This window comes from Halichoerus grypus, chromosome 2, assembly GCF_964656455.1.
Source record: "Halichoerus grypus chromosome 2, mHalGry1.hap1.1, whole genome shotgun sequence".
Taxonomy (NCBI): Eukaryota; Metazoa; Chordata; class Mammalia; order Carnivora; family Phocidae; genus Halichoerus; species Halichoerus grypus.
Genome location: NC_135713.1, coordinates 201,708,623 through 201,722,347, shown reverse-complemented (window position 1 = coordinate 201,722,347; position 13,725 = coordinate 201,708,623). Strand labels below are relative to the sequence as shown.

The window sequence follows — 13,725 nt, the reverse complement described above, 5'->3', positions numbered from 1 at the left end:
TCACCTGTAATGGGCTCATGTTTCCCAGCCCAAATAAATAGTACTGCAAATGTAAAGGTGAGAACTTGCAGCCAGAAAGTTTCTGCAGAAGCAGAAAGTTGCAAGCTTACGCAGCAGGTTCCTGGTTAAGAGGAAAAATTTAATTTAATTTTTTTTGCAGGGGAGGGGTTTCAGTGCAGGGAAGAGAGAGTATTGATCTGTTGGCATCTTTTCTCTGACCCCACAAAGGACCCTGACTTATGTAGTGATTATTTGTCTTATGTTTTAAAAGCTGGCTTTTAAAATGTTGAAAGCATAAAGGTCCAATGGTTTGGGACTTTTGGGACTTCCTGTGCGTACTGGGAAGCCCTGGCTTGTGGTGCCGGATGCCCCTGGCCTCTTTCTCCCTGGGTACCAATCCCCGGACTTTGGCAGGATGAGTCCACTTTGGGAGGAGGAGCCCCAGAGGCTGGAATGCCAGGCTTGGGGAGAATATGCTAGAGGCCGTGATATTCTGGGATGAACTCTACGTGTCACATATGCCCTCTGGGCTTCATGATCTTTACAAAATATTACAGAACGACATCTGTTGTCTTCGATCACCATCTATTCTCAGGGTCTTGGTCTTCCCAGAAATCTGGGAGATGAGTTTGGTGTGTCTCCTTTTGGATAGTTTTTCCTGTGTATTTACAGGAGTCTTGAAAATACTCGTAGAAAATATAGTGCATGTGTGTGTATGTGTGTGTGTGAGAGAGAGAGAGAAAAGGAGAGAGGGAGAGGGACACACATACATGCACAGGGAGGGGGAGGGGAAGAGAGGAAAAGAGGGAGAGAGCCCGTGAGAACGTATGTGGCATATTGTTCATGCTCACGGTTCCCTGGCTGGTGCTGTGGAACTCTGGAGCTGCCCTGTTTTTTTTGTCCCAGGGGGTTGTTTTAGGGGACGGTTGCCATGGCTCATATCTTCTGTTCATCCCACCCCCTGTCTCTCTCTCCCGCACTGGACCCCCTAAGAAGGTAGAGCCCTCCCTGGGAAGCCCTCCTCTGTGAGGCTGGAACCAGCTGGTTTGCCCATCCTTCCCTTAGGCCAGGCCCTGGTGTTGGGCTCCCTTAACACATCTAAACTTCCCCGTGGTCCTGCTTCCTGCCGATAGCGTGGCCCCGTAACTGGGGGAATGTGCCCCAGGCATGGGAAGAGCACTAGGACTCTGTGACCTCCCCTTCCGTGGCACTGGCTTCCCGTGCCGACCCATGAGGTGTGCGTTTCAGGTGGGGGAGTCGAGGTAACTGAATTTGATCCCCTGCTCCTGCTGGGGGCTGCTTAGGGCCAGAAGAACCATGGCTTGGGAAGTCAGTGCACCGCGCCCCCATAGTAAATATATTTTTTTTCCCTTTAGTTAACACTTTGGGAGGCCCAGGGTAGAATAATCTGGGGCTGAGACTGGTTACATCTTGCTTGAAGTGAAACTCTCGCATTTTCCCCCCGCGGCCTCGCCGACCCGGTGCAGAGGGCTCAGGCACGAACTGCGCAGGCACGGGTGTGCGCGGCAGGCGGGGCCGCTGTGGACACATGCCCCACCCCCTGGTCCCCCGGGCAGGTGGGCGGCAGTCAGGGGGCTGGGGGGGGCTACTGCTGCCCGTTCGTCGTTTCTCTCCTTGTGACCTCAAGCGCTGTCAGTAGCCCTTCAGACCCTCACCTAGATACCTCCACACAAATGTCCTAGTCTTAGAAATGGGGGGAAAAAGACAATGTCAAGCAACCAGTTTGCAGTGAATCCGTCCATACTGTTTCCTGCACTGAGCCTTGCACTGTCCGTATTTACCTTTGTGGAGATGCCCCTCTTAATTCAATAATGGACACCTTCCTTCCTGCTTGGCCTCTTAGCTCATGGGATTTGGGGGACGACAGGTAATTTTCCAGGTACGCATTTGTTCCTGCTACCAAATCCAAACTTTGCTTTCTAGGCCCCAGGGGGAACACATTAATCTTGTCTTCTTGTGCCCACCAGGCATGCAGGATGCTGTTCCAGGTCAGATGAGGGATGATGCGTGGGGGGGGGGGGGGCAGGGAGGTCTGAATGATATTAGTTGCTCCCCTGAAAAAACAACAACAAGGAGGGTGGAAAGGAACAGAGCCCGCAGAGGAAAGCTTCTCTTTAGACCAGGGACCAGGACACACTTACCCTGCATATTAACCTCTCTCCTTGATCCCACGCACCCTGACAATGACTCTCTCCAGCCAGCACTCTGGTTAAGCCGAGGCTGATTTGCTGGCCTCCTGCATCTGCTCGGAAGGTGTTCAGTGGGAATGCCTCCCGTATCGTTCCACCTGCACACACGTGCTAGAGGAGAGCAATCAGTCCCTTTTTGCCTCCGACCAGTTTGTGTTTTTTTTTTTTTTTTTAAAGATTTTATTTATTTATTTGACAGAGAGATAGACAGAAGAGCACAAGCAGAGGGAGTGGCAGAGGGAGAGGGAGAAGCAGGCTCTGCACTGAGCAGGGAACCCGATGCGGGACTCGATCCCAGGACCCTGAGATCATGACCTGAGCCGAAGGCAGACGCTTAACGACTGAGCCACCCAGGCGCCCCCAGTTTGTGTTTTTTGCAAAGGCTCTCTCCCCTGACTGTCGGAGCTTTCCATGATGGATTGTTTTTCTAGTTTGGGAGGAGACGATTATGCTTTTTCTCTCTTAAATTAGTCTAACCCTCCTGGTTACCTGTGGACACGTCAGCCCTTTGGTCTCCTTCCTGGGAGGGCACTCTGATGTGGAAGCCAATTTCAGACGTCCACCGGGATATATTTGTTATCTGGGTGTTCCACATAACAGGGACACAGGCACATAACACATACTCGTATGCAGATTCATCTCAGCAGGGTGCTGTTTCTATAATAAAAAGGTATGGTTTCTCACTGTAGTAGGTCCGTGAACTTCTGAAAATACCATCACCTTCAAAACCTGCATATCTCCCAGCTGTGGGTATTTGCTCAGCTTCCCTGTGGGGTAGGGAGGCAGTTGTGGTCTACAGATAATCCTCTTGGGAGAAGTGCCCATGCCTGAAAGCTAGTCGGGCTAGCTCGTGTGGGCGTCCCATTTTTCTCAGCCTTGAAACCCAGGGAATCCATCCTCAGGAGAGCTGGGTCTTCTTCCTCTTGCAAGCCCTCCGGGTATGATGTTCTCACGAGGAACCTCTGCCCGAGAAAAGACAGCCCTGCAACCTTATTGCACTAAAGATGGCAGCCACTGTCCCCCTTGATGCCCCTTTGGGTCTAGATTCACCTGTTTTTGCCCTCTGCTGGTCTTGTCACCTGGTGGGCTCATCACCCTGATCCAGCTGGGATGAAGTCCCACTTTGCAGCTGAGGGCTTCTTGCTCAAGATGCACCATGGAAGTGTCTTGGAAAGTAATGGGGAGGAGTGGCTGGTGGGGTTCTCCCATGGAGAGAGCATATGCCTTTGTCTAGAATTAGACATTTGTAGATTTATCTAAGGTTGGGGGTAGAACAGGCCTTCCGCGTTGTCCGCGCCAAAGTCCCTTGTTTTACGAGCATGAGTTGAAGTGTGGTATCAGCAGAGCTTTCTTCCGGTTCTTCACGACTCTTGGGATGGCGTTGACCCTGCCATCTCTGCAGCTTCCCGTGGTCGTCCATCCTGCCCTCCTCCCCACCCAGGAAGCCTCTCCCTTATGCTTTTATCTTGATGTCCACTTTCCCCAAGTCTTGCTGGCATTTCTGTACCCCCTTCATCCTACCGCCTAGGTATCTCCCACTAATACTTAACTCCCGTTAACAGCAAGTGACACACAATTTTTTCTTCCTCTTTTCCTTTTTAATGGGATTTCTAATAGGATAAGGGTCTTACTGACATTGTTAGTAATGAACAGTCTTTTTCCCATTTTCTGGTGTTTTGAGAAGGATTTTAATTGCTTCGGTTATATCCTTACCTCCCCCTGGAGGCCATTGGCTCCCAGCTGTGAGGTAGTTGATGGGAATTAGGAGTCCAGGATAACCATGGACTCTGACAAAACCAAGTGGCTCATCCCGGTACCAAACATGGCCTTATTAGCCCCGTGTTTATAACTTGGGGCTAATTTGTTCCCCTCACACTAATTAGCATATCAGCACAGTCCTGCAGTGGCCTGGGGACTGTCCTGGTTTGTCACTTAGTCCAAAGGTCAGCGTTGTAGGACCACAGGCTTGACTGGCTCCCCTTGCCCCGACAAGCTCTTTTGCCCTTTGTTAATCGCCGCAGAGCTGTGCAAGGAAAACCAGCGTGTACCCCAAAGAGGCACCACAACCTGGCTTACCTTTGGACTTTCATGGGCCCCTTCTTCTACCAAAAAAAGACTAAAAGTTATATTTTACAGCTAGGTTGGTATAAAGATGAATATAATACAGGCTGGATTCATTTTTTTTAAAGATTTTATTTATTAGAGAGAGAGAGAGAGAGAGAGCGCACGAGCAGGGGGGAGGGACAGAGGAAGAAGCAGACTCCCCGCTGAGCAGGGAGCCCGATGCAGGGCTCAATCCCAGGACCCTGGGATCATGACCTGAGCTGAAGGCAGACGCTTCACCAACTGAGCCACCCAGGTGCCCTGGATTCATTATTACGCATTCATTATCACTCTTTTTTTTTTTTTTTTTTTTTTTGAGATCGTGGCTTTGATTTCCTCCCGAGGAGACCCTGAGCAAAGGACCCAGTTTAAATGTACTCCTGGATTCTTGACCTCTGGAAACGGGCATAGGAAATGATGGATGCTCGCCACCCCTGACCGGGTGGGATTTTGTGCAGCAGTGGTAACCTCATAGGAGCAGGCCGTGTGTCTCCCCCTGAGTGTGTGCTTTGGAACTTAGGCTTAGGGAAGAAAGAAAAGGGGAAGATGCGGGTCTCCACCTCCCCACGGCAGGAAACAGAAAATCATTCCTTAGACGCAGGCAGCTCCAGTTGGTGTTCAGCTGCCAAGTGCTCATCAATCCCAGATAACATTGAATAATTAATTCTGCTCCAAGCAGAGTGATGCCTTGGATAAAGCCCCATTAAAAAAAAAAAAAAAATCAAGTCTGTTCTTCAAAGCCAGCGCTTCTCTTTTGAAGTGGTTTGCATGCCATTTGCACGCTGTTTCCTTAGCATAAAAATGCTCAGGGGTTTGCACCCTCACCCAAGGTGCCCCCCCTCCTCTGCCCTCCTTTGAGTCACTAAGGGGCCCCTGATTCCACCTTTCCCAGCTGGCTTCCTCTGGGCCCTATACCCTGGTCACAGTCCCATTTAGGAAGCTCTGTGTCTCAGCCTTGGAGACACAACGATTGGCAGACAGACAGATGATTTTCAGAAACGGTTTGAGGCTTCAGACCCTGGTGGTTGAGGCCTCCTGGGGACCGGTGCTGCTGAGTGGGGCAGGAGGCTGAGGGACTGATAATGGAGGGTGAGGGGGGTGACAGTGCTGGAAGGCCTCCCCACACTCTGGGGGGGCGGGCACCACCGTCCTGTCCCCACCTCCCCTGTCCTTCCAGGCCACTCCCTGGTGGGCTGTGGGAGACGCCGTGCTCTGCCGAAGTGGCTCAGGACAGAAACACTGACGCTGTGTTGAGGTCTCAGCCCTGCTCTTTCTCTCCTCGTCTGTCGGAGTTAGTGCTTATGTCTCTAGTTCCCTGGATGGATAGTTCAGTGCCCCCGGCTTGGCGGCGAGGGCACCTCTGTCCCTTCTGACCTCTGTGTCTTGCTTTCCATTGTAGGCCATCTTTATTGGCGATAAGATTTCTAGGTTCTTCTCTTGTTGCCTGGAGACCCGGTTATGAGGTTGGGCCATTACCCCATAGAATCTTGCTTCAGTTTCCATCCACCTGTACCCGTGAAGTGAGTGTTCACAGGCCGTCATGTGTAGGCTGAGACGTTGAAGGTCGTGATTCCCCGTCTCAGGGATTGTGCCAGGCCTGGAGAGACACAGAGCACCGATTGCCCCTGTGTGAACACTATGCTCAGACAACTCTCCCCGCCGAACGTAGCGGCCCACAACCTTGCACCTGGTGTGCGCTCGTGTTCCCACACGCCTGCCTTGGGTCAGTATTGGTGGGGTCGCTTCTTGAGGTGTATGTTGCCTTAGTACATTCCTGGTTGACCACAGCCTGGTGGTAGGAGGAGTAGAGAGATTTGGAGTCAGAAGTTCTGGGTCCAAATCCTGCTTGTGCCTCTGACTAATGGTGTGATGTTAGGTAAGTCATTAGCTTTTATGACTTAGTTTCCTCAAATGTAAAATGGGGGTGTGGGTTTGCATCAGTCAGCTTGGACTGCCGTAAGAAAAATACCACAGAACTGGTTACCTTAAACAACAGAAGTCTATTGTCTGTTCTGGAAGCTGGAAGTCCAAGATCAAGGTATTGGCAGGGTTGGTTCCTTCTGAGGGCCCTGAGGGAAGGATCCATTCCAGGCCTCTCTCCTTGGCATGTCGCCCACCATCTTGTCTCTGGGTCTTCACATTGTCTTCTCTGCATGCATGTCTGTGTCAGCTTTCCTTCTCTTATAAGAACACCAGTCAGATTAGGTTACATCCCATCCCAACAACTGCATTTTAATTTAATTACCTCTTTAAAGGTCTTACCTTCAAATAGAGTCCCATTCTGGGGTCCTGGGGGTTAGGACTTCAACATAGGAATTTTAGTAGTGGGGAAGTTCAGCCCATAACGAGGGTGATGATGCTACCTGTCGGTCAACATCAAAAGAAGATACAGAGGATCACATATGATAATGTAAGAGGGCACATTAGAAGCTGAGCACAGTGTAACAAGAGGTTTTGTGCAAAGAGAGGTGCCTTCTCTAACACTGACTGGTTCTGGCACGTGTGTCCAATGAAAGCTGCTGGATGGAGTCAGCTCTCCAGCTGCTGTTCTAGGACTACTTGGAGGCCTCTCTCATCTGTACGGAGCTCCACGACATCATTTGGTCTCAGCTTGGCTCAAACATATAATCTGTCTATTGAATCTACGCTTTCGCAATTAGCTTGGACCAACTCGATCGTAAACACGAATGCAAACAAAGGCACTGAGATCGAGCAGTAGGATTTGGTTATAAAGGGGTCACCTTGGTGATTCAGATTGTTGGTATTGTTTTTTTCTGTAGATTATCATTTAAATGAAAATACAAAAGTAAAAAAAAAAAATTTTATATAAAACTTTCAGACCTCTGAGAATGTGTCCTTGGGTCCCCATCAGAGAAGCACTGTTTTGGGCGAATGAGACTGAATTTGTGGGTTTACTCGGGAGCAGTTGTTTATAGGCTAGATCCGTGGGAGGCTGCATGCGGTTCGCGGGCTCCCTGATGTTTGGTGCAACATTTGATGTGTCTGTACATATGTGCTGTGGTAGCTCGCAAAAATGGCCACAGATCCCTCCCCTGTTGCCATCCGTACTCGGGCAACATGACACTAGATCTTTCCAACAAGAGGTATAGTTGACTTCAGTGGTCACTGACTTGGCTGCAGTCAATGGGATGGTAGCAAATGTGATCCAGGCAGAGACTTGAATGGCACTTGACATTGGACGTCACCTTATCTCGCTGCCCCTGAAACCCTGAATTCACTGTATGAATAAGTCCAATGTCGTCTGCTAGAGGATGACAGGCCACATGGAGAAGAATCCACGTTTCCCAGCCAAGAGTCAGACAACTCCTGGCCATCAGCCTGTGGGCCGCCAGATGCATGTGCCATCCTGGACCGTCCAACCCCTGGGTAAGCCAGGAGTCCGGGCAACATTGCCTGAGCCCAGGCAGCAGATCGACAGCAGCGCCCCATTGACTGGAGACTCACGAGCATTAATAACTGTTGCATTAAGCTACTGGGTTCTGGGGGTGTTTTGTTACCTACCAATAAGCGTCTGATACACATGCTTTTTTTTTTTTTTTTCCTGGGAAGAGAAATCTTGTCTTTTAGCAGATTTCTAGAAGGATCTGATATCTTTCAAAAGGAGAACATAGGTAAGAAAGAGTTGCCTGAGAAAGCCCAGCTGGGGGTTCTCAAACTGCTGAGAAGCCAGAAAAGGTTCAGTGTGGATCATAAGGGTGTATTTTAATGAATTCCAGGACTAGGCTGAGAGGTAGGTTAAAAATGATGATTATCCTTGAGGGTTGGAAAGAAAAGACCTCATTATACCTAGGTACCTGCATTTCTTTAGATTTGTATTTTTGTTTTAAGGAAAAGTTGTATTTTGAGTTATAAGAAAACACATAATAGTTTGGAAAACTCTGCCAACCCCCATCTCTATCAGCCACGCTAGCGGAACACTTGACTCTTTGGAATATAAGCACAGAGCCGCTTACCTGGGCCAGCTATGGGAGGGCTGTCTTTGCAGGCTCTCGGAGAGCTGTATCTTTGCAGAGCTGTGTGGTGCTTTAAAATCTGTTTTATATGATTAAATTGGCTTGATTATGAATAGTAATTTGGCATCAGAAATAGGAGAAGGTTTTGCCCTAAAAAGATAGTCTGAGTAATAGCAGACTTACATAGCTTAAATATAGCTAGAAGTCCGTAATTAACTTCTGCCGTTGTGAAGCTCCAGGCCGAGGTCACGGAGGACATGGGCAGGAAGGGGGAAGACATGGCCTTGGAGGGGTCATGGGCTTCAGACTGGAAAGGTCTTAGCTTCAAGGGGAGCAAGTTGGGCTGTCCCACTCTGAGCGCTCCTGCCAGGAAGGGGCGTGGACACAGAGCCTTTGGGTGGCGAGTCACAGGGTAGGGGGCTACCCATCCTCACGTGGTCTCAGGGCTGATGTTGAGGGTCGAACGTCATCATCAGGAGGGCAGAAGTGGATGTGGGTGGGAAGCCCTGCTTCTTGCCTTTAGCTAGACCGCCTTGAATACTCCGAAGCCTTTGCTTCCCCATTCTGCATGAATCCCTCTTTCTTTCTTTCTTTCTTTCTCAAGGCCTAAACGTTTTGTGGTCACCTAGGTCTTTGTGTTGTATGTTATGCAACATTTCCCCTCTCATTTTGGAGGTTTGGGAATATTGTTCATTCCTGGAAATTAATGGGGTTAGTGAATGCTGACACAGTACTGAGCCCTGACAGAAGAGCCAGAAGACATGGCTCCCACTTTGAGAATCCCTCGGTTTTGAGGTAGCCAAGGACGCCGGAAGTTACCATGTGCCGTTTGGTAAATGTTGTGACGGAAGCATGTGTGGGATGTCCGGGGAGCACAGAGAGGGAGGCATTTCTAATCCAAACGAGGCTGGGTCTATCCAGGAAGGCTTCCTGGAGGAGGGAGCTCAGTCTTCTTCAGCCCAGATTTTAAAAGTCTCCAGTATCGAGCAATTAGAAGCTTGAAAACCTGCCTTGCTGGCCATTGATTGGATGCTGTGCTGTCGTCATAGGGAGAGGGGATATAGGCTGAGTTAGAGGTGTAATCCTGGTGTGCTCAGGCAGGGCAAACCAGGGGGGACCAAGTTCCTTGAGCTGTGATTTTCCTTGTCTGTAAAGCTCCTGGTAATGACCCATGATCCCTGAACACATAGGGAAACTGAGGTAAGAAAGATGGCAGCGTCCTGCCTGAGAGAGCCGGAGGCAGGATTGTACCCCCTACCTCCGTGTCTACACCGCTCTGTGTCCCTGTTGGCTTTGGGGCCAGCCAGGCCCTGGGCAGCAGGGTGCTGCCGGGCTCCCTGGGAGAGAAGGTCGTCTATTATGTAAGTGTCATCCCTATTCTGGCCAGTGATCAGGGGTGACATTTAATTTTTTTTCCATTATGTGGGATAATTTAAGATTGTGTTATGAGTGTCATTATTATTGCAATTTCCCGGTAATAAAAACAACATCAATTATTTAATGTCACCTTATGTGTGTGGGTTAAGTGGGGATACTGGGAGGCAGAGGCTGGGCGCAGAGGAGGAGGCACAGCCCCCAGGGGCTCTGGGCATCTTCCCAAGCATCGGCTTGCCCCGAGTCCCCCAGGGGAGGGGCTGCGGCCCCACTTGGACCCTCGTTCCCTCCCCACTGGGGTGTAACACTGCCTCGCTTTACCTGTGGCTGGGTGGCTGGCAGGGGCCCCCGTTAATCCTCTGACCTTTCCCTGCACCCCTCATTAGACAGCTCTGACCTACAGGCCAACCTCAGTTCAAGAACCCGCACTCGGTGGGGCGGGGGGAACTCAGAGTCATCCCAGAACTCCCCCAGCCTGAACGACCGTGGCAGGCAGCGCGCCCATGAGTATCAGAGGTTGGAATGCTCTGCCCTCCCTGGCAGGTGTTCGTAGCAGTTGACATCCTAGTGGGGGAAGAGCCAGAGGCAGGTGGACACGTGGAAGTCGGCCACTGGGACTTGGAGCAAACGCATCGAACTGCTTGCGATGAGTTTTGGGGCCTGCAGCGCTTTGGCTCCTAGTGACCCGTGTCCAGTTGCGCTTTGGCAGGGGGCTTCCGTTTGCCTTTGCAGACTTCTTCATCCGGACAAGGCTGCATCCCCCTGGCTGTGCTCTAGGCTTTTCCTTGTGGGACTCATTTCTTTGGGGCTCTAGAGACTTCAGTGAGCAGCGGTTGTCCCCCTCATGCCTGGGACAGCAAACCCTGATGAGCGGCGCCCGGATTGTTATTTCTTAGAGGCGATATATGTATTATTTTCTGAAGCCTTTATGTTTTCATGGAAAGGGCGGGCTGCTTTCCTGGGGGGCTGCTTTCCTTCGCCCTCCCCCCATTTTATTTCTTCTTTCTTCCCTTTCCTCTCCATTCCTTCTCTTTGGCTTCTGGAAAGTGTTAATTATTCTCCATCTCCTGCCCCTTTGTGCAGCCTTTCCAGAGTGGGTGGAAATGGCTGTGTTTGTTCTGAACCAGACACTTGCTCTGAGCCAATAATAATAAATAATAATTCTGTCGCAAGAAGACAGCAATCTCAAGTTTGGTGGTCCTGGGTGGTGTTGCCTGGTGCCTCCCGGCAGCCCCTCCCTGCTTTCGGGACCATGCTGGATTTTGGAGGGGTGGGTGGGGATGGGGGAGAGGGGCCGGAAGAGGGCTTGGGGGGAGGGGGTGGCGCTGAAGAAAATCAAGACCTGTACTTTGAGAAGGAGCCTGCACGTCTGGCACCTTGACAGTCTGGTGACAGAGCAATGCAGGAGCCCAACCAGAAGGGCCAGACCCCTGCCCGCTGACCGGCGGCCAAGCCAGCTCTCAGGGCTGCGATGGAGAGTCAAGAGCAGCTTGCATTAGTCAAGTGTCTGCTCTGGAGGGGATCATGCTTTCACCTTGCTGTCCTCACCAGGGCCGGCAAGGATCAAGTGGGGAGCACAAATGGAAAAGCTTTGCAGAAGATTACAAAAGAATAGAAAAGCCCCAGAAATGTGAGGCAGTGATAACAAGTAAAGAGGGCTGTCTTGCCATCAGCAAAGCAAGAAGAGGATGTAGAGAAGGAATTTCTCCCCGGGGTCTTGGTCACTGGCGGACAGACCTGTGTTCAAGGTAGCGCCCCCTCCACCTGCAGTCTGTGGGCTCGGGGAGTGGCCGGGGCTCCAGGGAGTGAGGGGTGGGGTCAGCTCTGCAGGTCACCCCTGCAGGTGCTTCCTGACTTTTCCCCCACCTCCATGGGCGTTATGAGCGAGCCAACAAAGCAGCATTGGCATCTCCCATGGGAGCCATTCCTTGAAATTCCGAGGGATGTATTTCTGTTTCTGTTGTCCTCATCAGCAGTTGAGTGGGGAGGGTGGGGACGTTGAGAATCCCAGAAGGGAGTGTGGAAGGAGTGCTGGGAAGCCGGCCGTGTCTGGGCTCAGAGACACGTAGGGAACGTTGCCAGGCATGGGGTGCGGAAGCAGTGCTGGGCTTCACCCTGTGGGTGCGCCCTGCAGCTTTCTTGCTGCACAGTGGCCCCAGAAGGGGTGTGGAGTGGGGAGCACGGGAGGGGGCCGGGCCAAATGGGATGTGCTGGGTCCTTGTCTAGCTTTTAGAAGGACAGCTTCTAGGTGAGTTGGAGGTGGGATGAAGTGGTGAAAGGAGATGGCGGGACAGGGGGATGCTTGCCTCGCTGGGCCTTGCCGGAAACACGGTCTTCAGAAATTATTGTGGCTTCTTCCCTGACATCCAGGTCTTTGCTCAAATGCCACAGTCTCAGAGAGGCCTCCCTCAGCATCTTATCTGGAGGGGAGTGCTCCATCCTTAACATTTCCCAGCCGGCTAGCACACCTGTCAGGTGCTGGAACAAAGCCTCGCCGGACCCCAAAACCCAGGGCGCATCCCGCTCTGCTGACTGGGACTCCCTTGTCTTCTTGCGTTATCACTTCCTGGCCCTCTGTTTTGCATTTATTGTTACTCTGTTGTCTGTGCTGGAAGGAGAACTCAAGATTCATGAGGACAGGGGACTCGGCTAACTTTGTTTTGCCAGAACCTGGCACAGCTCTGGGACACGGTTGCTGCTTCGTAAGAATTTGCCAGATACACAAAGGCAGGTAGGCTTCCTAGAAAAAGTGGCAAAATTCTTACCTTCACTGTAAAAAAAGGGTCTGAGAGTTTATGAGTTTCCAGCATTACCAACAACGTGGGGAGCTTTGGGGCCCTGACCATCCTAAATCGTTCGAAAGCAGTGTTCCTCAGCATTCAGATGCCCGATGCTGCTCACTTGGCCCGTTGAGCAAGGTGCCGCTTAGAGAGACCCGGTTTTCACTGAAAATGGTAGTTTTCAGCCTGCGTGATTTTGCACCCCACCTCCCCCCCGGAACACTGGCAATGGGCACTGAGGCAGAGAATTAGAAATAATTAAAGCACGTAAACAAACAAAGGGCTGTGACTCCCGTCCACGGCGCGGTGCAGACACCAGCTGTCACCCGGGGGTGCCGACAGGGACTTTCGACAGGGGAGAGACTGGCCCTCTCCAAGTCCCTTCTGTCCCCGCGATCCCGTCCATCTGTAGTGCCAACCTCGAGTGTGATCTGGTGTGACAGGCCACCTCTCTCTGTGCTCCTCCCAGGGACAGAGCAGGGGAGATCCTGCAGCCCCTGGGACTCCACAAAGGGACCCCACGACCGGAATGAGGGAAGCTCAAAGAGAGCCATGAGGCTTCCCCCCCAACCCCAGCTTTAAACAACAAGGTTCAATGAGGTGTCGCCATCCTTATTCAAAGTGCGTTATGGAGGACGTTGCCAATAAAATGATTAGGACAATATTGATCTATTGGACAAATGGGAAGATACGAGAGGAAGGGCTTATGTTTTCATTTTCAGCATATCATCGGAAAGAAATAATGAATTAAAATATCTGAATTATTAGATTCTCTTTCTGCTTCTGATCCACAGTGACATTGGAAAACAAGGAGGCAACTTGTGCGTGTGTGTATGTGTGTGTGTGTGTGTGTGTAAGACACAGCCAGGCATAACTTTGATGAGATTCCTTCATGAAAGCAGCTTAGCCAGGACTTTTAGTAGTTGCTTATAAATGGATGCATTTCAATGATCGGATCATCAGTCTTCTCCTCTCCCATATTAGAGGCACATATTTTAAATGGAACCTTCTGTTTGGAACTATTTTTGCCTGGGTTTCAAAAAAATATCTTGTTTTTTTTTGCCCGCCAACATGATTCTACTCACCTTCCCTTAGCGACTAGCATCAGTGTGTTTGGATGAAGGTGGAGGATGGAAGCCCTTTTGGGGGTGCTTACTCATCTTCCTCATCCCCATCCGGATCCTGTGCATTTGTAAGCCGTCAGCAGGGTTGGGGGGTTTCCACAGATGCCTTTGGAAGAGAAGCTCGGCCCCATTATGGATTCATTTATCTGTTCCTACTGGA

At 50.9% G+C, this 13,725-nt stretch overlaps 1 protein-coding gene across 6 annotated transcripts in view; it reads left to right on the top strand.

Annotated features, from left to right (window-relative positions):
* Positions 1–13,725, top strand: part of SLC39A11 (solute carrier family 39 member 11) — a 319,753-nt gene that overhangs the window by 85,127 nt on the left and 220,901 nt on the right. The gene's annotated exons all lie outside the window — the stretch shown is intronic.